This window comes from Sapajus apella, unplaced genomic scaffold (genome assembly GCF_009761245.1).
Source record: "Sapajus apella isolate SASKATOON/1434 unplaced genomic scaffold, GSC_monkey_1.0 scaffold23, whole genome shotgun sequence".
NCBI lineage: Eukaryota > Metazoa > Chordata > Mammalia > Primates > Cebidae > Sapajus > Sapajus apella.
This window is the reverse complement of record NW_022436963.1, coordinates 16,067,387-16,091,422: the sequence shown is the minus strand read 5'-3', so window position 1 is coordinate 16,091,422 and position 24,036 is coordinate 16,067,387. Positions and strand designations below refer to the sequence as shown.

Genomic DNA, 24,036 nt, shown 5'->3' with positions numbered 1-24,036 from the left:
CTGAAATACATTTGTAAAAATATATTTTAAGAAAAGGTCAGTATACATGTATTTATTAACACATTAAATATCAAGGACTAGTAGTAGGACTGATAAACACTGTAATTTTGAAGTGTTGATGAGTTTAAATGATAGTTTGAAGGACTGCAACAGTTAGAATGTGATATGAAATTATCTACAAATTATAGAAGTGCTAAAGTCACAGGTACAGCTAATACTACTGTGGTTTGTTGCCTACATTCATCATTGAAAGAAATGCTAAATCTCAGTTAGACATGAATACAAATAATGATGTAGTTTTTCTTCCCATTCAAGTTGATGGACATTCTCCAACTTCTTTCCCAGGTTGAGAATTCCTGACATAGAGGTTGGAGTGGCAGAGTCCATGAAGCCGCTGCTCTAAGCAGCATACCCAGCTTCACTGTGACATGCCTGTGCTTGCCAACATTTGTTCTAACTATTCCTAGTCCAGTAAGAAAATGTTCTTGCTGGCTTAGGTCAACAATGAGAAAGCTTGAAAAGTTGGAAAAATATCAGTATCTGCTATGTCTGCTTTATGCTTAATGAAAAGGCCTCTTTAGACTGGCAGGCAAAGGGCCCCCAGTTGCCATAATAGAATAAGGAAGAGTTCTGGCAGTGGAGTGACCAACTTGTCCTGATTTGCCCAGGACTGTCCCCTGTTTAAAGCAGGAAGCCACATGCTTCAGGAACCCCTCAGTTGCCAGTAAACCTGGATGACAGATGGGTGCTTTGGAGTCAAATATAACAGTGCCATCTTGGTCAACTTACTTATCTGTCTGAACCTCAGCATCTTAATATCAAAATGGGAACAAGAAGACCTTTCCCACAAGGTTTCTAATAAGGGTTAAATGAGGTTAAATTTACAAAATCCTCAGCACAGAGTCTGTCACATTATCAGCATTCAAGAAACCGTGGCTATTAGTACCATTGCTGCTGCTGTTACTCTATCAACTTCCTTCTCTGTGCTGGAGTCCATCCCCTAGGTACAACCTCACCTTCCTTTATGCCCATGTAAATTGCATGCAGTCTTGAAGATCCCTCTGAAAGTCCACTTTTTCATAAGGACTTGCTAACATTGTGTGCATTGATGAAACAATGTTTTAGGTTGAATCATAAGAAACTGACAGTTTTGTAGGACAAAAACAGTCAAATACTGATAACATCACACAGTTCAACAAGTTCTTTCCAATTAAGATAATGTGTTAAATGCGTAAGTAAAATTTTTAATGTGTCATAAACTGCATTTAAAAATTCAAAAATCAGGAAAGAATTATTTAATTTTGCAACTGTATTTGCTCAAGAGATAGTAGCCCTTGTGTATCCCTTACTTTTTGGCAATGAATACTATACCACTTTGTATTATTCTTTAATTATCTTATGTGCATATATCTTGGGCATAATCTTGGCTATGTAATATTCTCCTGTATCTTTCACAATATCCAGTGTTACAAAGAAACATATTAATTGTGGCTTATTGAAAGTGGAACTTTAAATGTCACACAGACTACATGGAAAATGTATATAGCTGCTGTTTGGGGTTCAAAGTAACATTAAGAAGCCTCACTCACCACACGCCTCCCGAACAGGTATGGTTGCTCACACCTATAATCCTGGCACTTGGGAGGCTGATTATTGGTCATTCTGAGTATTGGTGTGGAAGTGAATAGGGTTGCCTGAAATCAGGAGTTAGAGACAAGCCTGGGCAACATAGTAAACCTTTGTCTCTACAGGAAATCAGAAAACTAGCTGGGCATGGTGGAGGCATGCCTGTGGTCCCAGCTACTCAGGAAGATGAGCTGGGAGGATTGCTTGAGCTCAGGAGGTCGAGGCTACAGTGAGCCATGAGCCATGATCATGCCACTGCACTCCAGCCTGTGCAACAAAGCAAGACCCTGCCTGAAACAAATAAGAAGGCCCCCAACTAAATCTCTGGAGTGGCACTGCCCAGCATGGGGGTCCTAGCTTCAGGTGGTTATTGAGCATCTGAAAAGCAGTTAGGCTGAATGAAGATGTGTTATAAGTGTAAAATACATACTTAGTAGTAAATAAAGGATGTAAAATGTCATTAATATTTTTATAGAGATAACATGTTGAAATAATTTTGACATACTGCATTAAGTATATCCACCTTCATTATAAATCTAGAATATATCTAAAAATATAGAAAAATATTGATTAAACTTCACCTTTTTCTTTTGGTTTTGTTAATTGTGGCTACTAGAGCATTTAAAAATTCACTTGTGAGACAACGCAAATGTCCATCAACAGATGAATGAATAAACAATGTACAATATACATGCAAGGGAATGTTAGCCTAAAAAGGAATGAAATTCTGATATACTTTACAACATGGATCATCTCTGAAAAAGCTTAAGCTAAGTAAAATAAGTCAGATGCAAAAGCACAAAATATTATATGATTCCATTATGTGAGGGGCCTAGAATAGGCAAAATCCATAGAAAGAGAAAGAACAGATGTGCCCAGTGTGCTGGGGGAGAAGGGAATGGAGAATTATTGTTTAATGGGTACAGAGTTTCTGTTTGGGGTAATGAAAAAGTTATGGAAATGAATAGTGGAGATGGTAGTAGCACATTGTAAAGTGTACTTAATGCCACTGAATTATATGCTTAGAGATAGTTAAAATGGTAAAATTCATGCCATACGTATTTTATCACAATTTTAAAAAATTCATATATGGCTCACATGTATGGCTCACATTATATTTCTATTGGATAAAGCTGCTCCAGAGCTTAACAAAGAGGCAGGCAAATGTGCCCTTCCATCTGAGACTCTAGTGATGTTTGGGAGTTCAGCCTCTGGGGTCAGAAGACCTTAGGGTTTGACTTCTGATGGCTAAGAAACCTTAGTCAATCCCAGAGTCTCTAACAACCTCAGTTTCCTCATCTGCAAAATGGGGATTATAAAAACATTCCTCATCATTTTAAGTTTAGGGTTATTTTAAGGGTTGTTGTTTTCAGTTTAAGTTTAGGGTTTTGATAAGAGAATGTATATAGAGTGCATAGTAGAAACACAGGAGGTGCTACTGAATAGATGCCCTCATTGCCACTGTAGACGAAAGCTGCACCTCCTATTTTTATTGAGACCTCGCTATTTTGAAAATGCTTGGGAAACAACCCAAAAGGCTCAATAGCATTCCACTTATCTGAAAGCTTCATCAGTAAATGTGTTTCCCTTTCTGGGGACTTTGGAGAATGAGCTCAGGTCTACCCCATATCAATGACAGTCATTTCAGAACCTTCCTTTCCTATTGTCCACAGGCACATCACCTCATAATGTGGCATATCCTTTCCTAAAAATCCTCTGTTGAACAAAAGTAAGCCCCAACACTAACCAAGATCATGTTTTATAAGGTTAGGGACAGACCACTAAAACTTACCCACCTTTGTAAGCAGACCACTAAAAAATGGTCTTTGGGGACCCACCCAGGCAGGAAACTTACCATGGCTGCAGGCTGCTGCAACGGATCCTAAAAATACACTCACATACATGCACACACTCACAAATAAAGTGGGAATTCTGGTAGTGCCTTGGCTACGCAGGGCTAGCCATTGCAAGTGGAGGTGGAGCTCTGAGTAGTGACATTGAGGTGGGCATGGGATGAAGTACAACCTGCCATGAGCTGAGAGTTGAGCAAGGCTGTGGGTGTCCATCTCTGGAGAAGGAGCCCCAGGTGTGGGGACATGTGTTCAAATATTCTTCAAAAACAACTGAATGGTCTCCTGCTGTCAATACAGCAGGCCAAGCTGAGGACATTTTCTTTATTTGCTAAAGCTTTCAACTGGACTCCTGCTAGGCCAATTCCCCTTGCTAGGAGAAAAACTCCACATGTGAACCAATGTCTTCTGCATTACATGAAGGGCATTCCCCTATTATAGTAAGAGATAGCCTTATTCATATTACAGAACTACACATGTCTGCATTTTCTTCATGACAAGGGCAGCACTACATATATTATCCTACTGAATATTCACAATATCTCTAATAACTTGTGTTACTATATGCACATTTTTAAGTTGATTACTATGTTCAAGGATCCCACAATAGCTTTGGGATTCACATTCATTCAACTTATCTTAAAAACCATCATCTTAACTACCAAGCTGTATTTTCTGTCATTTTAGCCACTTGGGTTATGACAAATGTGACCAGATTCCTTAGCAGATTTTAGAGTCAATTTTGCTTAAGCTCACCCCTCAACAGACTTCGCTTCTTTCTGAATTTACTGTTAATCATATAGTATTAGTGGAGGTAGATGGAATGATCCAAGCCTATTTTTTATTTTCTCTAAAGTACTTAACAGAAGTGGAAGCTTTGTATCATCATCTAAGACCTCTAACTCTGAGCCTATAATTGAGTTTATCTCTTGTCATGTATGAACATGAAAATCATTAGTTTACAAGTTTTCTGTGTGCTATTAAGGTTTCAAATGGAGTGATAACAGAAATGTATCCAAGTAGAACTGGGTTTATGCCCCAACTACCCAATCAGTTACCATTATTATTCATAATATGCAAGTGTGGTGAATACAGCCATACCAGTTATTAGTATGGCTGTATTCTTAAATTTAACTATTAAATATTTCTTTAGCAGAGAGTAAACAGCCACTGCCCAAACCCTCCAAACTGCCCCCTCTACCACATTAGCTTTCCTGGCCCCTTCTCTGTGTCTCCAAAACCTTCACATATTTCAGGAACGAAGTGTCTCACTTCCTAAGGAGGGTCTAGTTCTTCAGCTGGCAACTATTCTCAGTGACCAATTCCTCTACTATACTGCCTATTAAATATTTTCAGTATTTCCCCTTCCTGATTCTCGTTCTATAGCTGTAGAATTTGCCTGAGATTTCACTGGCCCATTTTTATATTGACAGATTAGAGATTACAGAAGAAAGTGAAGAATTGGAAAATAACCTCACTCTGCCCAACAATTCATCTATTATTGGAGTATAGGGATATATATTTCAAATAGTTTAAATTCATTTATATGAAGTCTCTTAACCCAGTTTTAAAAAGTCACATGCACTAGCCAAATTTAGCCTGCAGATGAGTTTTCCGAGTAGTCAGGAGAGTGTACAAATATTGAATTCACTGATTAAGCCAAAAGAAATGCGTTTATCACTACTTCTGTCTATGCTTTTATCTTGTCCTACTCCTCACCTGGACATGTGGAATGCCAGCTTGTTCCTTGTTTGAAATGCCTGTTCTAAATATATATAATGCTATATCAGTTCTGGTAGTGTTTACTCTTCCATGCAGGCTGACACCCAGCAGATAGTCTGTGACTTGCACTATGATGCTTCTATTTGGTGTTAAGAAATGGATGTGGAAGGCTACATGCAGAGGTAGCCTATTAAGATTAATTAACCATTTCACCAGACTTACGCAGGTCTAATTAGATTTGATTTATCTCTAATTTTATTACCAGTGAGCATATTTTGATGATTACTTTAAGTCTCCTTAACTTCAGGACAGACAAGTCCTCATCCCTTCCCTTGGATTGCTTTTCCTTCCCTCATCTCAGGGATGAGATGGTGACTCATCTCAAAGAGTCTGTGTTCCCCCTAAGTCTTCACGTCATTAAATGAAGCCCATTTGAGAGCAGGGGATGGGATCTAGGGCACTGGGGTAGCTTATAGCTTCAGGCCACCTCCCTGGATTATTCAAGTGGAGCCAGAGTTGGTGAATGTCCAGCCACAGACATCCAGAACCAAGGCCAAGAGGGAGACGCTGGTCTGAAATAATTGCAGAAACCACCACTGGCGCCACTGATTTGGAAGCCCCAACTGGAACCACATGACTTCAGTTCAGGCCCAGGTGCCCCTTGACCCACTAGACAGCACTCTTGTGTTAGCTATGAAAGGAGCTCTGAGGATTCAAGACCTCGTGTAAACCTGTTCCTTTGAGTCACTCCTCTCAGCCACCCTGCAGGAGGTTTTAGAAAGCATTGGGATTTTCAGAATAAACAGCAATCCCCAACCTCTAATTTTCCCCTTGCTGCACTCTTGTAATTATCCTATTGGTGTTGAGCTGATTGTATGTTTTTGGTATACTTACTGAGTACCTATTATGCACAAAGCACTATGGAAGTCCTGGTGGGAGATATAAAGGTAAATGAGACACAGATCCTGATCTTTGAGCACGGCAAATTTCATTTGGAGCTGACCTGATAGTGGAGGATGGAAGAAAATCAGAAGAGTTCTAAGGCACCAATGAGAATCAGGGGGAGAGAATGCTGAGATCATGTCATAACATCTACTCCGGCACAGTAAGGGAGGGTGGCAGAGTATCCTCCCTGACCAACAGCCTAATGATAGAGACCTCACTCTTAAAATCACCCACTCATCTATAATCACATGCAAGACAGAGAAAATAATCACTACAATTTACTTTGTACCAAATACATGCAAGATGTTATGTTGGTGCTTAATAAGCATTTACTCTTATCTCTTAAGAATACTTGGCATTGCCTCATCTTGGTCACTAATAACTATTTTTATACCCTGAATTTGACATGCGTGGTCTTCATGGTTATTCCAGCTCTGGATGCAAACATACAGACTCTTACATTTTTATAGTGTGGCACAGGAAAAGTGCACTAGCAATTAGAAGACTCAGATGCTCATAAACCATTTGACATTTACAGCCCCTGGCTTTCAAAATGTAAAATGTTAGGGGCAACATGATGATTTCTGAAGTCCCTTCCAACTCTGCAAGTCCTATCTCATTTCCTTAATGTATGGATGGACTTAACAAAAGTCGCTGACATAAAATGACCAAAACCATATGCATTTCCCCTCTCCATAAATATCCGAGAGGCCTAATTTTTTGCTGTCATCTCGAGAAAGAAAAGGGATGCTGCTGAAGTGACCCTACACGATTCGTCTGGGTAGGTTTTGGAGTCTCCTAGGTCTGGAGAAGATAGTCAGGAAAGTTGCCTAGGGTACAATGACCTTAGTACACAGAGTAAAATGAGAGAGTTATTTGTCTCTAGTAGTTGTGACCAGGTCACTGAAGGCATGTGGGGAGAACATGTTCTGATAAAGGTTACAAAATTCTTAACACTTTTAATTATGTTTGAAGCACACAGCATTATAGAACCAGCTGAGTCGACATTATTGAAAACCTTGTCAGCTGCCAGTCATTGACCCAGCCAGCCAAGAAACCTCTTGGGAAAGTTTACTCATTTCTTTTTTCAGGCTGTTTGTCCATCCATGTAATTTTAGGAGTATTCTTTCGAGCAATCTAACAGCCGTTAATCCTAACAAACAAACAATAGCTTTTTAATTCCAGATTTTCCTTCATCACATAAGAGTTAGGCTAGAAGGTAGCGGGGGACTCTTCTAGTTCCATTTTTCTGTTCTTTCCAGAATACCATTTTAAACAAATACAAGGGCATTTGATATGTGGAAGCAGGAGGTACATTTATTTTTTTAGATGAATATAGATGAATATCCTAGATATTATTCCTTAAACTGTGTTGGAAAACACATTAAAACCTAAAGATCTAGAGGATATCATTTTATTTTATTGATTTGGCATAATTTCGATGCATATTTATATTTGAGCTGAAACAGCAGGTCCTTGTGTTAAAGAAAAAGGTTTTTAAAGCTATAACTTTCTAAGCTTAATATTAAATTTTGTAGCTTAGAAGGAAGAAATTTGCATTACTTAGTGGGTAACTATTTACATTCTTGTTGAAGTGGGAAAGAAAAACCCCAAAACGTGCTTTGGTAAAGCCAGGCATTGATACTTGTGCCAAGGACAGCAGTTCATGTTTCAGAATGTCAAGTGTAAGAAACAGGCTGGCTTATGATGATATTAATGTCATGCCTCAGAACACAGTGGCATTCCATTAAAAGATAGTCCCTCAATTAGATGTAAGTTTGGCTCCCTCAAGAAACCTTTTGAGCTAGATGCAGTGGCTCATATCTGTAATGAGAGACTGAGGTGGAAGGATAACTTAAGGCCAGGAGTTCAAGACCAGCCTGGTCAACACAGCAAGACTCTGTCACTACAAAAAAAAAATATATCAAGGCATGGTGGCACATGCCTATAGTCCCAGTTACTTGTTACTTGGAAGGCTGAGGTGGGAGGATCCCTGGAGCCCATGATTTTGAGGCTACAGTGAGCTATAATTGTGCCACTGCACTCCAGCCTGGGCAACAAAGCAAGACCCTGTCTCTAAAAACAAAAAGACAGAAAGACAGAAAGACAGGGAAGGAATAAAAGGAAGGAAAGAGAAAATAAAACTTTTAAAAAATAGTTTTTCAAAAAAATATTTTTTTTGAATAGCTGAGAAGCAAGTTTTATTTCCTTAATCTTAATATTCTGCTCTGCTACTCAGTCAAGGAGAACCCAGCCTCGCCATCCAAAAATGAGCTGAACAGAGAACAGAAAGATCTGAGAAAGGGAAAGCCATCTCTTTCTTTCATGCTACCTTATCTTTTTCTTCCTTTATCCATTTGTCCTGTCTTTTCATCTCTTAGCCCCTCACGATGTATAGGGAGAAGTCAGCTGCATGAATATATTAGGTGAACAGTCAGCAGTCATGGGATTTGTCAGTCTTTACCAAGTCAGCATAGGTATCTCACTTATCTATTGCTGCATCCAAAGCTTCTGAGCTTAAAGTGACCATTTTAATTGCCCTTGATTTGGGGGTCAGCATTTGGGGCTGGGGTCAGCTGGGTGGCAGTTATCTAGCTTAGGCCAGAAGATCCATGGTGACCCCACTCGTGTATGGCGTTTGATGCAGGCTGTAGCTTGGCCTACATATCTCCAGAAAGATACCCTGGCTTCTTCATATGGTAACAGCATTTTGAGACACAAGTTCCAATGCATAAGCCTCTGCTTGCATTACATGTTCTGATTGCCCAGTGGCCAAAGCTCAGTGTGAGAGATGACGAAATGGAGGCAGAAAGGCATGTTTCTTTTGGGGCTATAATGAATAACCTGCCAACAGTAGGCAAGAGTAGATGGCAGAAACAAACTTTTTTTTTTTTTTTTTTTTTTTTTTGAGACGGAGTTTCGCTCTTGTTACCCAAGCTGGAGTGCAGTGGCACAATCTCGGCTCACCACAACCTCTGCCTCCTGGGTTCAAGCAATTCTCCTTCCTCAGCCTCCCGAGTAGCTGCGACTACAGGCGCGTACCACCATGCCCAGCTATTTTTTGTATTTTTAATAAAGACGGGGTTTCACCATATTGACCAGGATGGTCTTGATCTCTCGACCTGTGATCCACCTGCCTCAGCCTCCCAAAGTGCTGGGATTACAGATGTGAGCCACTGCACCTGGCCTGAAATGAACTTTCTATAATTGACCTATGTAGCATGGGTAGTGGAACAGAGGAAACAGATTCCAAGACTTGGGATACTGCTTCTGGTTTTGGCTTCTGAAAATACAAAGGAGAATAATGCAGCCATTTTTTCTGAGTCCAGGCTCTATTTTCCATAAGTATTCATTTCTGAGAGGTGTGAATTCATTTCCAGATATTTCCAAAAGCACCTATGAGGCATAGTAAAACAAAAGAAAACTTTCTTTTTTCTTGAGTGAGGTGTGGAGTGCTATTGCTGTGAGCAGAAAGATGCAAGTCAAATGTTTTAGGAGTCAGTTATTTAAACAGCAAACAGTGGCATCAGTGACCCACTCCTGGGAGATCAAAATGGAGGAATTTCCTTGGTATGACAACTAACCTCAGCAGTCCAGCTATGTAATGGACATTCTAAAACGTACTTGCTTTAGAGAAATTTGTCAAAGGGAACATGTGTAAGATCAGAGAATTGCAAACTTGGGAAGAATTTCAGCAGTTTCCCCTTTAGTAGTCAACTTGTGGTCTAAGTTATTCAAGACAGATGGACCCTCATCTCATTTTAAAGTCTTAAACTAATGTTTGCCTATTGCCAAATTCCTCTCCCCCGCCACACATCCTTTTGTTACGATATAAAAGAAATAGTAATCTCTGGCTGCTCGATGTGTTTATAAACCTATACAAGATAAATGGAACCTGTACGTGTTTTAGAATTTGGCCAAATCCGCACAGGTCTTGTCATAAAAGACAGAAAAAGAGAGAGAGTGAGTGATCCATTCATATGTAATGTATCTTCCATAATCAAACTAGCATTTAATTTAAGATGCATGTGCCTTCTTCTAAAAATTTCCTCGTGTATATAATAACAGGAGCAACAAGTAACATTTATTGCGTGCTTTATTGTGTATCAGGAAGTGGAAAGCGTGCCTTGGAATTTGGGATTTCAGCACAGAGATTGTGTGTCAGGCTTGGTTCATATTGAACAGTAAACTCACCAACGGACAAGGGGGATATTAACAGAGAAATACAAAACAATAAAGCAGCCATTAGGGATTGGGCAAATATCAGTCCCATCATTTTATAGCAAAATGGAAAGCCAAGAGGCAGAAAGGAGATTTGTAGTGATTCTTATATTGTGAAAGTCTTTTTCCCAAAAATATCTGAACATACAAAATTTTGCACACAATTTCCAGGGTTGTCACAGAGAAGCAAACTTAATTATGGGCACCTTGGAATCCTGGATTAAGAAAAAGAGAAAAAGAAAAAGAGGGAGCCTGATTCTTACAAGGAGTTTTCTGTGTGGCAGGCACATAACATACATTATCAACACATCTTCACAGTGGCTTTGAAAGACAGAGCTGTGATCCCCATTTGGCAAATAACAAAACTGAATTTCCCCAAGAAGTTAAATGTCTACAGAGATCACACAGCCAACAGGTAGTAGGCAGTGATTCATAACCGCATCTTCCTGTCTTCACTGTCTTAGCCTTTGAATCTACCATGAAAGATAAAAGGGAGATTGAAAGACTAAAACACAACAGGGATAGGCTTTTTTTACAAGAGACAATTTATATTAGAAACTACCTAATTATCCGACAATAGTTACCATAAAATATATCATGACTCATCTATTTAATGGAGTATTGCGCAGCCCTAAAAGTCATATGTTTGCAAAGCATTTAATGACATGGAGAAATGTTCACAATAGCTAGATCACAGAGTAATATTTACATATGAATATTCAGCATAGCCTACACAGTCACACATCACTTAACAACAGGGATACATTCCGAGAAATGTGAGATATGTAACGTTGTGTGAACATCATAGAATGTCCTTCCACAAACCCAGATGGGATATCCTACTACACAGTGAGGCTATATGGAATAGCCTGTTTCTCCCAGGCTGCAAACTTGTACAGCATGTTTGTACTGTAGGGAATACTATAGGCAACTGTAACACAATGCTACGTGTCTATGTGTCTAAACATATGTAAACATAGAAAAGGTAATGTGCTGTGCTACAATGTTATGATGGCTACTGTGTCACTAGGCAATAGGAATTTTTCAGCTCCCTTATAAACTTATGGAATCATCATCATATATGCAGTCTCTCTTTGACCAAAATGTCATTATGTGGTACATAACCATACATGTAATGTGTGTCTACACACATGTGTGCACACACACACATGCATAACCACCCACCCATGAGGAAAACTTTGACAATGGAAAAGAAGGTATTTTTGTTTTCTTATTCATTCATCATTGTATTATAATAACCACTTATTCTTTTTATAATTAGAGAATTATAATATCTAATTATAATTAGATATTATTGATAATCTAATTACCATCATTTTATCAAGTTGAAATATAATGCTTGGATGCTCAAACTATTTTTTTTTTAAATTATGCTTTAAGTTCTGGGGTACATGTGCAGAACATGCACATAGGTATACACGTGACATAGTGGTTTGCTGCATCCATCACCCCATCATCTACATTAGGTATTTCTCCTCTTGTATCCCTCCTCTGTCCCCTCACCCCCCGACAGGCCCGGGTGTGTGATGTTCCCCTCCCTGTGTCCATGTGCTCTCAATGTTCAATACCCACTTATGAGAGGACATGCAGTGGTTCAAACTATTTTCTTAAGGCAGCTGAAAAGGACTATAGCACTATCCCTTTTCAATGATGGGAAAACTAAGGACCAAGCAATTCACCTAAATTTCAACAAGGGCTTGCAAAAAATTGGTTGCAATATTGTAATATGTAGTATATTATTCTATTTTTCCATTTTATGGGTCTTATGCAGGAATACAACCTTACCTGGAAAAAAAAGTATTCTTGAACTGAAGCATTGTTCTGAGTCTTTGTGGTTACCATGTGTATGTGAAAACTAATACAGGGATATAATTAGAACGACAGATTGCTCAGGCCCCTGCAAACTCTGTCTTTTGTCCTTCCCTCTGTAGTCCTTTAGTGCATTTCACCAAATGGTTGAGGGCAAGGGCCATCCAGTTTCACCCCATCCAATATTTGAAATAATGAGAGCAAGGAATGCAGCTTACATTTTGGAAGGCAATTTGCTGAAAATGGCTCCATTTTTTTTTAATCCACATCTTGAGATTATTTTACAAATGCCAGTAAGTTTCATAAAATCATTCTTATAATCCCTGAAAGGGTTCTTAAGACTCTCCCTCCTGTACAACCCTTCTAGAGCCTGAGGCAGCTTAGCAGCAAAACAGCCAAGTAACACAACTTCCTGAGAAGAATCCACCAAAGTGACTCTTTCTGACAAATGTTACAATGGATAGATTTCATCTTCTGGAGAGTATTCAAATACATGTACGTTAATTTTCCTAATTGTCATAAATATTTACATTGTCCTTATCAGTAGATTATATATTTATTTAGAACTATCATTTACAGCACTCTCCCCTAATTGGGAAATGAACCAGCTGTTTGGTCCTTAAAAGAACATGTCATGTCCTCTTTGAGTGATCACTTAAAGAGTACAGGGATTATAAGTATTTACTTTAGGATTTCTAAAATAGGGCTGACCAGCTCTAGGGAGAATGAAGATGATTTCTTAGGAATCTTCTGCTACAATAGATTATAGAGCTACATGGGAATCGTGATGAATGAAAGAGTGGTTACTTGGGATTAAATAGCATTTGTCACCAACTTAAATGGGACTGAACAATTGTATAGCTGGTGTTTAAGTTTGAATTGTGCTGTTTACTTGGTCACAACCCTTCCTGTTGGGTGTGTAATGGTGTTTATGCAAGTCCACGGGGTCACTTCTTGATTTGCTAACAAGTTTGCCTCTTAGCAGCTCAAGGGAATGGTCTTCAGAATTGATTGTGTATTCCAAAGCAAGGGGAGGAAACTCTTAAGTTTTTGATTTTTGCCATTAATTCAAATTATAAAACCATAAAAAAATTAAATGTCTAAAGTTTTTTAAATGACTAATTTCTATTATTTGATAATATTGTATATAAGTGGGAAAAATACTTTAAACCAAATTTATTTTTTTAATTAAACTGGATAGAAAACCAACACCTCTACTAGTATTTATCTGCAGAAACTATAAAATACATGGTGAATATTGGCTTTTTCTGGGCCTGCCCACATAAAAATATATTGTTCATATATGAAAAACTGACTATAGTTTGGGCAAAAAGAACTAAAAGTGAGTTCACACTCAATGCAGCTATGTTAATATAAGAGGGAAAAGCTGTGTTTACTAATGTCATAACTAGTTAGCAGCATGTGAAGTTTAATTGAAAAATCTTATATGAATAGTTTATTGTATACAAAATGTGTTCACTTTTTAAAAATGTAAGCATAGCAGATTTAAATATTTTGAATCAACACTGCCTTCTAATCCACCATCATTATCAAATTATTTCAGATTATCTTCAAGGGGAAACGGTTTTGCACCCAGTGATAAACATAGTTTAACACTCTACTTTCAAGGGTTGGATGGGTTGTGTGTGAAGTGCGGAAATAACTCACCATTTTAGTTCATGGTATTAGACATTTTTGAATAATAGCCAAAGAGTTCTTGTCAGTTTCAGGAATTTACTGAGTACATACTTTCACTTTTCAGAAGTGGGTTTAGATTCAAACTCTTAATAGAATGAGATCTAAACTCTGTGTCGTAGATTCCAGAAATGGCTTGAGGGCTCTTTTAAAAATTTCCACACACTGGGAATGTTCAAAAGAGTCAATAAAAACTAAACTGTGGAGCCAAGCAGTCATGGTGGGAAAATGACCACTTAAAGACTGCCAACAGAAAAGACGGGCATGTTAAACTTCAAACAGTGATGGAGAAAACAGACATGGAGTATGGCATAGTAGTTACCAATGGGGCTTCCAAGTCAGCAGTCCTGGATCAAAAGTCAGACTCTTCTTATTTAGGTTGTGACCTGGAACAAATCACAAAATTTCTCTCAAAATGATTTACGTTTCCTCTGCAGCAAGTTTAATAGCATCATGTACCTCCTGTTGGTAGGCAGCTTTTAACGCAGTTGTAAACGTTACGTTTGCTTCTGTTGGCTCTTTGCTTAATTTTTGTCTCCTCCTTTAGATACTATGTTTCTTTGAGTGAAGGCCCCTGTTCATCTTTATATTCCATAGCACCATTACATGCCTGGCACTTAGTAGGTATTCAGTGATTTGTTGAATAACACTTGGCTTCTTTGGAAAATTGTGGACAGCAAAGGAAACAATTAATGTAGAGTGTTTATCTCTGTGGCTTCACAGAGTAAGTCTTCAATGCATGTGAAATACCAGTATTATTATTAATATTATTGGCATTATATAAGCGTCTGTTAAATAAATTAATAAATGTCAGGTCCTTTCAGAATAAGGCTCACCATGCAACTCAAATTTGGAGGACTAAGGAGCTACACTTTATTCATTCAATTTGCAGTGGTCAGGTCTAATGAAATCAATAAAGTCTGGTTTCCGAGCCAGAAGGGCAATTTGTCAATTTATAATAAAAGATATATATTTTTTCTAGATGTCAGGACTTCCTGAAATCAAGGTACTTGATGCGCAGAATTAACAGTCAGAAGGTTGCTTGTGATCTCTGAATGTTCTTGCAGGATGTATGATATAGACTAGAGACTTAACCTGATTCCACTATCACCTGTATTTTTCTGATGGTTAAAAAGTTTGTAGCCACCAAATACCTGAACTCTCTCTCTTTCCTTAGAGAATGAAAGATAAATACTGGCAGTCTGTCTTATTCATGCCTAATATAATTTTGAAACAAAAACGTAGGGATATCATCTGTTTCCTTATACCCAATACTCATTTTATAGATAATGAAAGTGAGTCTCAAATAATTGACTTTCTCAAGAAAACCTAGACAAATTCAAGGACTTGAGCTTGGTTTCGTAAGTTCTAGTCCTTCCAGCTCATTATTCTGCTTTATCTAACCTTCCCTATAGTAGTAGTGTTAAAAATGCACCACCCCCCAATATTATTAATGTGCTAATCCCTGGAATTTGTAAATGATGCCCTATATGGGAAAAGTATGTTCAGACATGATTAAAATATGTATCCTGAGATGGGGAGATTATCCTGTATTATCAAAGTGGACTTTAAATGCAGTTACATGTATCTTTATAAAAGGTAGGCAAAGAAACGCATCAAAGAAAGGGTGACATGAAGATGAAGTAGAGAGAGATTTGACGATGCTGGTGTTGAAGATTGACATGACATGGCCACCATCAAAGAATGCAGTGCAGGAGCCACCAGAAGCTAAAAGAGGCAAGAAACAGATTCATCCCAAGGGCGCCTAGGGGAGCAAGGCCCTACCAACACAGTGATTTCAGCCCTGATTTCAGACTTTTGGCCTCAAGAACTATGAGAGGATACATTTCTTGCTGTTTTAAGCCACCAAGTTTGTGGCAATCTGTTACATCAGCCACAGGAAACTCATATACTTATAAACACAGGAGTTATATTTTTCTATTTTAAAAAATTATAGAGACCAGGCACAGTGGCATACCCGTGTAACCCCAGTACTTTAGGAGGCTGAGGTGGGAGTATCACTTGACGTCAGGAGTTCAAGACCAGCCTAGGCAACTGCACTTCAACCTGGGCGACAGAATGAGACTCTGTTTCTAAATAAATAAATAGAAATCGATAAAAATAAAATAAAAATGAAAAATCCTAGGCACATGATATGACTACAGGACAAAAGACTTTATACACAGACAGTCCTAAGAGTTCACACAATTCTCTGTCTAAAAATCACCTTTTGTAGCATAATATTTCAGTTAAGCGGATTATAGTTTATTTTGTATTGTACAAATATTTAGAGGGAATTTTTACTGATAAGTTTTTTTTAAGATGCCTTTAGGGGACACACTTGTCTTACAAGCAATACATACATAGATTATTATTTAGTATGTTTCTTTCGCAAAGAACTTATTTTGTGATATTATGTTGACATTAGTAGCTTTAGTTTCAGAGGATGATTTTTTTTTAAACTTTATCTAAAACCTGGGCTTACTCCCTTCGGAGGAACCACACCCCAAATAATCCCCATAGCAAGAGTCTCTCATAACTTTCCCCATGCACAGATTCAAATGCATTGCATAATCTTGGCTTGTATATAATTGGATGATTTTTTTTTTTACCTTAAGGAAAAAAAAAGCTTTTTAAGCTTAAATCTTAAACATATGCAACCCAGCATTGTGAAGAATGTGGTAGTATTGGTTGAAGATTTGTAGGCTACCTCTTAGTTTTATAAGAAAGCACAGTCATTTAAAGTAAATGTCAGAATAAAAGGATATTTACCACTAAGACTAGATGTGTTTTTTTAAAAAAACTTTAAACTGAGAATAGAGTTTTTAAATAGCCAACAGGGTATTGCAGCAAAGGCTTTGTGATTATTAGTAGTTCACATACTTCTAGGCATTAGCTTCCAGTGGCAATCAGATTTTGTCTTCTGGAATTATATTGATTTGTATATGTTTATCCAAAGTCTCATATAGAAAATACAGAGAACAAAGTCAATACAACTTAAACAATTAATTCACAAATAAAAAAACTAAATAGTGTGATAAAGTTTGTCTACTCATCTGTTAGATATTTCATCAGAGAAACCATTAGAGAAAAGCCTGGCATCCATCCACTAAAGTAAGGAGAAAATACTTACAAGGAAATGGGGAGGAAATGAAGGTCATGCTTTCTTCTTAAAGAAGAGCAAGAATCATCTGTTATTTGAATGCTAGGAAATTGTCATTTCATAGGTCAAAAAATGGTAGACTGTTAGCAATTCCTTGTGGTTCAATTTAGTAGTCTGCTTGAAATCCAATGGCTTTAGATGGCATAAAAGTGATCTTATTCAAAGTTATGCCACAGACACTTGACTCATTATGATCTGTTTCTCCATTTTGATCCACCGATCCAATGTACCTTTCATTTACAAGTAACAGAGTTTTTCTTATAGGATTTGGTATCAGTATTTAAAGAGAAGAGTGGAGGGTTATTTACTGGATATTATTTATCAAAAAAGATGTGGTTTTTTTTTTTTTTTTTTTTTTTTTGCTTTTGAAATGGCTGACCTATATGCAACAATTTTAAGACTCAAAAACGATCAAAAGCCCATTTCCCCTGCCTCCAACCTAACCCAGGAGGAGAAAAATCTTCACCTGTTTCTTGTACTCATTATCAGGTCACTTATAATCCATGAAACCCAAATGAAGGACACACCACCATACTCCAGAAGAAAGTACAGGTCTTCTTAAGAAGGTAAATATCTTAAACATTAGCTACATTTAAACAAAGCGTCCCCATGCAATCTGGGGATTTCCTCCCCTTATCTATAGAACTAAGGGTTTATTTATCTCAGTTGATTTTTTGAGGGGCCCTCATCAAATTAATGATGGTATCAAGTTATCCTTGATGTCAGGACTAGTTGGGGACCCAATAGGAAAGCAATGGTAAAGTCAAATTGGGTAATTTAAGGAGAAATTAATAAAGGAGTAACTAGCAAAGGTGAGGGAGGGGGATATGGACAGCACAAGGGATAGAGCCATGACGTGAAGCTAATAATGGTCAGAGTGCTGTGTATCCTTTTAAGCCTGAAGGAACAGTGGAAGGAAGGTTATCAGGAGAGAGAAGTGGAGAGAAGAAAAGAATGGGAGGTGGATGGAGAAGGCTGTCTGACAAGAACTCTGATAACTTTATAGAAAGGGATTTTTTGGCATATGACCCCCAAATTGACTCTCTTTCTTCCCTGCATCTCCTGCTGGCTACCTATTTCTTTGAACCTACTGTTAGGTAGAGGGCATGGGAATCAGTCACTGAAATCCTAAAAGGCCAGCCTCCTAAGGTACTGGGCACAGAAGAGAATAGTTGCACACAGCCCAATCAGAGCTTCTAATGCTGTGGTCAACAAGTGGTCAGTACGTGTGTAATAAAACAAATCAATTTCATGTTCTTATTAGAAACACTATAGGTATATATATAGAGGAGGGGGGCAGAGAGAGAAAGTAGTATTTAGTGAGTGTCTGTTATATCCCAGACACCATTTTTGGGTAATTTCCATGTGTGAACTTCATTAATTCTCACAAAAACATTATGCAGTGGATAAGTCACCCTCCTACAGATAAAAACATGAAAGCTAAAATACTTAAATTACTTATCTATGGTCATACAGCCAGTAGATGGCTGAGCTGGGATTCATACCAGGTCTGACTGAATTCAAAATCCCTGATGATTTCACTATTGCATGTAATGTGTCCATGCTTGTATATAATTTGAGAGCTAAAGGCTTATATCTGCGAATGTTCAGTAAATGCATATATACATCAGTGACGGGGAAACATTTCAGGCCTCAAAGGTCAGAAATATCATATTTATATCAACCTACAAGTCCTCAATACACACTGGTCTAATGTTCTCCGGAATGTACCACCCCCTTAGAAATCTCTGAGTATATTTGCACATTGCTCCCTCTGCCTAGAATGCCCTGTCCCAGCCTCCCCGCTTATACTTCAAGGCCCAACACAGATGTTGCCTTTTCTAAAAACGCTCATTGATGCCTAGGTTTCTCAGAATTGATGGCTTTTCATCTGTACTTTCCAAATATCTCACTTAGAACACCTAGTGCCATTAGGTTTTTATGAGAGTAAATTGTGTGTGTTTCTGTTTCCTTAGCCTAGATAGTAGATATTTATGAGTTCTGTTTCACAGCCTCTATTCCTCCTTCTTTGGGTGTCAGTATCCTGGGTTTCCTTTGGGGAACCACCCCTCCCCCCATGCTCCATCCCCGTGGTTTAGATTGGAGCTGCCTGTACTCCAGCTCCAGGACTGGGCATGAGACACAAGCTTAGCCAATCAGAGCACCACCTCATCCTGGACTCAGTGATCATCTCAGGACTGGGTCCATGACCCAACGACAGTCAACCAAAGAGAACCCTGGACTTCTACTAGAATGAACAAGAGAAAGGAACTCGGGGAGGGGGCAGGGGGTGTCTTTTTCTTTTTCTTTGATTATTTTTATTTTTTATTTTTTAAAATTCATTTATTTAACTTTAGGTGCATACCAAGTCTGGCATTTCTCCCCATGTTATCCCTCCCCTCCCTCCCCATCCCCCACTGTCCCCTACCCCTCCCAACTGCCCCCAGTGTGTGATGCTCCTCTCCCTGTGTCCACATGTTCTCATTGTTCAACACCCACCTATGAGTGAGAACATGCAGTGTTTGATTTTCTGTTCTTCTGTCAGTTTGCTGAGAATGATGGTTTCCAGATTCATCCAAGTCCCTACAAAGGACATGAACTCATCATTTTTCATAGCTACATGGTATTCCATGGTGTATATGTGCCACATCTTCTTTGTCCAGTCTATCATTGATGGGCATTTGGGTTGGTTCCAGGTCTTTATATGTGTTCATGTGTCTTTATAGCAGAACAGTGTATAGTTCTTTGAGTATATGCCCAGTAATAGGATTGCTGGGTCAAATGGAATTTCTATTTCTGGATCCTTTAGAAATTGCCACACTGTCTTCCACAGTGGTTGAACTAATTTACACTCCCACCAACTGTGTAAGAGTGTTCCTATTTCTCCACATCCTCTCCAGCATCTGTTGTCTCCAGATTTTTAATGATCACCATTCTAACTGACGTGAGATGATATCTTAATGTGGTTTTGATTTGCATTACTCTAATGACCAGAGATGATGAACATCTTTTCATATGTTTGTTGGTCTCATATCTGTCTTCTTTTGAAAAGTGTCCATTCATATCCTTCGCCCACTTTTGAATGGGGTTGTTTGCTTTTTCTTGTATATCTGTTTTAGTTCTTTGTAGATTCTGGTTATTAGCCCTTCGTCAGATGGGCAGATTGCAAAAATTTTTTCCCATTCTGTTGGTTGCTGATTCACTCTAATCATGGTTTCTTTTGCTGTACAGAAGCTCTGAATTTTAATTAGATACCATTTGTCGATCTTGGCTTTTATTGCCTTTGCTTTTGGTGTTTTAGTCATGAAGTCCTTGCCTATGCCTATGTCCTGGATGGTTTTGCCTATGTTTTCTTCTAGTGTTTTTATGGTGTTAGGTTTTATGTCTAAATCTTTAATCCATCTGGAGTTAATTTTAGTGTAAGATGACAAGTAGGGGTCCAGTTTCTGCTTTCTACACATTGCTGGCCAGTTTTCCCAACATCATTTATTAAACATGGAGTCCTTTCCCCATTGCTTGTTTTTGCCAGGTTTGTCAAAGATCAGTTATTTTTCTTTTTTAATGTCAACTAGATGATATAAAATCTGGAGCCACCACATAGAGAAAGCCTATGTAGAAGTGAAGCAGACACAGAACATAGAGGAGTAAAAAGACTGGAAGAGGCCAAATGCTAATGACATTTACTTGAATCATTTGGTTTGGCCAGCACTATCCCAGATTTTCTGAGTACATGAGCTGATACATTTCCATCTTCAGATACTAACAACCAAAAAATCCTAACTACAGCTCCCTAACAGAGCATCTGTTATACTGGACATGCTCAAAAAATGTTCCTTAGTTACACAGAATTCTTGCAATCTGACATCTAACTGCCCATGTTTCAAGGTCCTAAAACTAAAATCAAGTAGATGATCAGGTTTACCCTTTTCCATTTCGTTTTCAGACAGACAGTACTTGAAACGTTTGCTAAAGACAGGCAGAACTTCACATTCTCTTCCAGCACATGACACAGAGGGAGATGCATTGTGCTTAAATAATGCATGGAGGTAGCAAGGGTCAGGCCTGATGTATCAATGTGCTGAAAACTGATGATGAACCTGCTGCTTTTTTCAACCCATCTGCTAAGCTGCTCCCATGGATTATTTGTTAGTTTCTGTGGAAGAAAATGTTTGGGAGACTGACTCTAAAGGAAAAATATAATTGGGATTTCCCTTTCTAATGTCCTGTTATTGTCCCTTACCCAAATTCATCTGTCCCTGGGCATTCTCCCCCAACAATAGTAGATACTTTTTGATGAATCTGAACAGCTCACAATTATTCTCTTCGTTTTCACCTAACATAAAGCAATGAACTAACAGAATCTACACTTGGAAATTCTGTCCTCTGGACCAAGGGTGGGACCCTGAAGTGAGTTGGCCATTTTTCCCCTGGAATTTGAAATTAGAGCAGAGATAGAGAATAGAATGGATTCTGTCATTCCATGTAGTTGAAGCTCTAACAGATGGCCTGGGGAGCTGTGGGTGGGCACCTTTCCCCACCATGCGGAATGAGGAGCAGAGATTGTGAGTCTGCTGAGACAAAGAAATAAAGCAGATGTGCAGATAGAAGCAGAGATGAAGAACGTGTACTCTCTGTTTCTCTATCCCTTGAGTTGCCTATTCTAGTATTTCCTGAGTCCTCACTGTATTTCTGCTTACATTTCCATTGTAATACCTTTGCATCTTTACACTAGATCCTCATTTTGTGAGTAAGCTCATACAAGTTGATGTCTGTTCCAGGCAATCACAAATAACAACAACAATAAAAACAAAACAAACAAACAAAAAACCCTCATACATTAGCCAAAAAATTCTTCAGATGGGAAATCACCCAGGTGAGAAGAAATATTCCAGTTGAGAGAAACAAAACAAATATTATCAAGAAGAGTTGGCAACAGTCATTTCAAAACCATTAAAGAGATGTCACTCAGCTCTAAGAAGAGAAAAATAAAGCTTCACAGCCAGCTGTGCAGAACTGAAATAGCATGGACCTACTTCATGAATTCACATAGTTGCTGAGGTGAATTCCTTCCACAGTCTTCAGCCTTGCAGCTGAGCCATGAAATGTATTCCCAGTTTAACATTCCTTTCCAAGTGCTGTCTCATGACTTCACAAAGTTGTCTGCATACAAAAGAAACTCTCAAGCTGAGAGATGTCATGTTTGCATCATCACTGACATGTAGACAAGTATTCAGATGGCCCATTAAGTAAATACCCAGATATCCACATGGGGCACATCTGGTTGGTTTGAAAGCCTTTCTCTGCCTCTATAAGTTGGAAATCCCCAGCCTGGCTCATTGAGGAGAAACAGGCACGACGATTGTGTCAAAACACATTAGTGTATTTTATTCTGCCATTGCAGTTGCTTATTGGCATTTGACGAAGCTAAAGAGATTTTAGGTTATGAAATCTGCATTTCCTGCTTGTCTTTGTTTCAAAATTATATGTGGGACGATGTGGAAGAGAAACGTCAGTTAAGCTTCTGGACAATTCTTCCCAACCCACGAATGAATTGACATTCTTATCAAAAAATCTATCCTTGCTCCCCTTTTCTTGTCTGTTTGCTGAGCAAATAAGCTATTGAAAACAACAGAACACATGTTCCCTTTTTCTCCTCCAAATAAAGATGACCTTTCCCTTACTTGAATTGTAAGATGATTATCCGTATTATTTGACATCCTTTTGAAATATCTAGATAAAAGTGCAAATAGCATGTTAATGAATTCTACAGATGATACTAAATTGGGAAATGCTGTTTTTATTATTAAGGATAACAATATATAAGGCAGCCATACCCAACAATAGCATCTATGAGAGGGAAGGATGAAGTAGAGAAAGTCACATTTGTGACAAAGGCAAAAGGAGCTATGCAAAATTAAAACAGATCTAAAAACCCAGATGTGGTGTGAGCAGTGGACAGGTGAGCCTTGGAAGCTTGTCAAACCAATGTGGACATGCAGGGGATAGACACTTAGAGAACTGTGTGCCCTGCAGACTGAGAGCTGAGCTATTTTTAGTTCCACAAGTAGAGGCATTGTGTTTCAGAACAGATAGTCTTTTCTTCCAAAACTTTAATAAGACCGCACCTGGCATAGGGTGCTCAGTTCTGGAACAGCACCACAATGATGCACAAAAAAAAAAAAAAAAAAAAAAAAAACAAAAAACTTTCATGTAAGATTTCAGGCTTTCTTTTTCTAGAAAGTAATGTAGCCACTTTTTTTTTTAGTAATTTTAGCAGTATTCTGGCTGTTTTTATTAATTTGGTTCATCCTTGAGAGTATGGAAAAAACTAGATGCCCGTAAGCACCCCAAAATGAACATATTTAAATTTAAACTCTAGTCCCCTCCCTGATACCTCCCCTGAAACATGCCCCTTCCTCAGTCTTCCTGGTCTCAGTTCTTGGAATTTCATCCCTCCAGTTACCCAGGCTTTTGAATAATCCTTGATAGACTTCATTGTTTTCTCAAACCCCAAATCCCATATGTTAGCAAATATTGGTGGTTCTAGTCTCAAAATAGATCAAGAATCCGACCATGTCTCACAATCTGCACTGCTACCACATTGACCACCTGGATCCCTCTGATCACATCACTTCTTAAAAGTCTCCAGTGGCTTTTAAATCAGGGTGTCCAGGCCGATATAATGCAGTGTGGCACTTCATACCTCTTAGATCACATCTTCTACATCTGCCTTGCCCACTCAACTCAGCCATATACCGGCCTCCTTGCTGTTCCTCTAACATGCCAGGCAGAACTGGTTATGTCTTTATAGATGTGATTTCCTGTTCTTGGAATTCTCTTACCCAGATATCCACATGGTTCACTCTCTCAGGTCTTTACTCCAAAATCACCTCTGTAGTGAGGCATTTCCTGACTGTCCTAGGGGAAACTGCAGCCCACATTCACGTCCGGGCCTTCTTCCCTCTCCCTGCTTTATTTTTCTTC

The 24,036-nt window shown here is 38.5% G+C and overlaps 1 long non-coding RNA gene across 2 annotated transcripts in view; it reads right to left on the bottom strand.

Moving 5' to 3' along the window:
- Nucleotides 1-12,445: 12,445 nt before the first annotated feature.
- The window catches only part of LOC116559481, a 138,977-nt gene continuing 127,386 nt past the window's right edge, over nt 12,446-24,036 (bottom strand). For both annotated transcript variants that reach the window (XR_004272471.1, XR_004272472.1), the window contains one exon: nt 12,446-14,275. This is a non-coding gene — a long non-coding RNA (uncharacterized LOC116559481). The remainder of the gene's footprint in view (nt 14,276-24,036) is intronic.